Here is a 3,001-nt window from a genome sequence, read left to right on the forward strand (position 1 = left end):
CTGAGAGAAACCTGAAAATTCAGGACTCCTGAAGTGGCTTGTACACGTTTTCTTAGTTTTCAGCAGTAAATCACCTATTTGTGAGTTATCATTGTGAATCAAAGCTGGCAACCTCCAAGATAAGTGTAGTTTTCTTCGTCATTTTGCTCTGCTCATGCAACTATTGATCAACCTAGATGCATCAAGAAACCAAATCTATAATAGTCAATGATTTCAGAAAGTAAGGTTTTCCTTGACCAGCCTTTGAATTCTTAGATAAGGATAACGTAGAAACATACTTGGATTTTCAAAAGGTCGTCACTAAAATTGCATAATACTCATGACAAAGTCTGAGCATGTGAAGTTGGGGCAAGGAGCAGGACAGATGGGAAGCTGGCTACAAAATTGTAATGGCTATAGTTAGATTGGCAGGAAGGTGTTACCAAGTGATTGGTGCTGGATCATTTCGTGCTAATCATTTACAAACTTTATAAAATTTTAATTTGTAGACCACTCTACTCTCTATTGGGGACAGGTAATTATAGAGGAAGACTGACAAAACATCAAGCGGAATGGACATGACAAATTGAAATTAACCATTTCCAAATAAAATGGTTCATTTTTGTAGGAGGTGTAAGAGGCCACATTTGAAGTCTAAATGGTACTGAGGAGCAATGGATTAAAATGCTAACAAAGCATAATTTTATTCCTCTAGAAATTAACTAGAAAAATAAGTTGAGCTTGATTAGGCCACATGAAGTATTGTGTACAGTTCTGGTCTCCAATACACAAATGATAGAGGTGCTAAAGGTGCAAAAGATTCCAAGGACAACACCAGCACCACCTACCTAGAAAGATTGAACAGGTTGGAGAATGAGAAGGATGACCTGATGGAGACCTTTACATCAAATTCAATCTCTCCCCCACCATAGTAGAGATGTTTCCACATGTAGGGCAGTCCAAAACTAGGTCATGAATAAAATATTAACAAATCACTTTAATTTGGGGGAAACTTTACCCAGGGTGGTTAGAAGTAGTTGAGACAAATAGCATAGGTACCTTTTTTAAGGGAAGCTAGATAAGTACATGCAGGTGAAAGGAAGCAAACAATATGCAGAAAGGATTAGATGAAATAGGCGAGAAGAGACTTGTATGGAGCATTAGTACAAAAGTTGGGCTGAATGACCTGTCTTTGTGCTATAAGCCCCATGTAATGCCTCCAGCCTTCTCTAAATTTTTTCCCCCTTAGCTATCCTGCTCTGGGATTTACCCCATTCCTTTATGATTTGGATTATCTCCAGCACTGGCTTTTTTTCCTGACCTTGCACTGTTACCAACTGGAGCCCCTACATTTGTGGTTTATTGGCAGCAACATCCTGACATGGAGTTTGCTTCCACATGTGTCCTGGCAACATCTTGTCTCTACCCTTTACCACTGTTACCACTACTACATTGGTCGTCACAGTCATCTAATTAGTACTGAGCAACAGTTTTCTGCAATGAAATATTAAGACTGAAGCTGTTGTCTTCAATCCCTAACACAAACTTTGCTCCTGTTATCCATTCTACCTAATGCTATTGTCTTTGAACCAGATTGTAACCTCAGCATCCTATTGAACCCTGAGCGTCAACTTCATCTCAATTTCCCTCATCTCACCTAAGGATGCATCCCAGATACATAAGTCCAGCTAATTTAGGTAGAGACTACCAAGCACCAGAAAGCTTCCTTCAGATTGCACTAGTATCAGTTCATAAGGTTGCTCATATATAGAATTGTGAATATTATTGAGCCATCAATGTTTTCACAAGGTAAACTAGTATTGCAGGCTTGTCTGTTAAATTGTGGTTAAAAATCCCCTTGCTTTGAACCAGTAAGACCCTGCTTAAACAGCAAAAAAATCTTATTTTTCTAAAAAAGACTTATGGAGTTGGAGAGTTCCATTTTGTACAACTGGCACCTTGTGTTTCATGTTTTTGCCATCTGTATGTACTGCAAATCTGCATAATTGTGTACAAAAGATTCTCAAAGTTGCAAAAGTGTTAACTAATCTGGATTTTTTGGATATATATATTCAGCTACAAATTGAACAGAATATAAAGTTGAATGTGTAAATATTTGTTTAACAAGAACAATGTGTCTCAAAGGGAAAGGTCATTTTTTAACTCCTTGCGCTCTACACTTAGTACAGTTTGAATACTAGATTTGATAAATTTTGCTTCCCCCAATTGCATCTTTTTATAGCAACAGTAATAGCTGCAGGGCTAGAACAAGTGTCCTGAGTCTTAAAAGCTGATGTAGAAATGCCAATGACGTGCTGACTTCAGAAAAACCAATTTCATGTAAAATTGTAGATCTTTCATTGCCTTTGCATCTTTAAAAGAAATTGGAGAAAATGTGCTCATAAAACAATTAGCCCCTGTGATTTGATTGACCATGTTCAATTAGCCATTGAACTTGAGATTGTAGTTTTGATTTTTGGTCTGAATTTAAAAGCAATCAATTGGAGATGCTACAATTGGCTTGAATGTACCTCAGTTCGGTTTGGGAGGGAGGAGGATAACAAATTGGAATGGATTCTGCTTGTGATCATTTTTTTGCTGTGGAAGGACTGGGTTAAGCCAAGTTGTAATCCAGTAGCTGATCACTTTCTCTTAGCTAAAACTTAAACAAATCCACTTTGGGCATGGTATTGTTTGATAGGTCATCTCATTGCCAAGGAAGGATTCAACACGTAGAAAGAAAACTGTTTATTTGGTAAATTCCAATTTTAAGCAATCATTGTGTTTACAGTTCTAACACTGCATTGCAAAATTCTACCCTTTTAAACTGTTTAGACTAGGAATAAAATAATCTGGACAAGGAAGGAGTTGACATGTTATACAAATGAAATTGATTTCCATTGGCTGTTTCTATATGCAATGTTGCAATGTATTTCATTTTATCTGAAGATGAGAACCTTCTCATTTCCTCGAGCCTGCTCATCACTGTACTAGTAAGAATGTTGGATGGTTTTCAATCAAT

This window comes from Carcharodon carcharias, chromosome 4 (genome assembly GCF_017639515.1).
Source record: "Carcharodon carcharias isolate sCarCar2 chromosome 4, sCarCar2.pri, whole genome shotgun sequence".
Classification (NCBI taxonomy): domain Eukaryota; kingdom Metazoa; phylum Chordata; class Chondrichthyes; order Lamniformes; family Lamnidae; genus Carcharodon; species Carcharodon carcharias.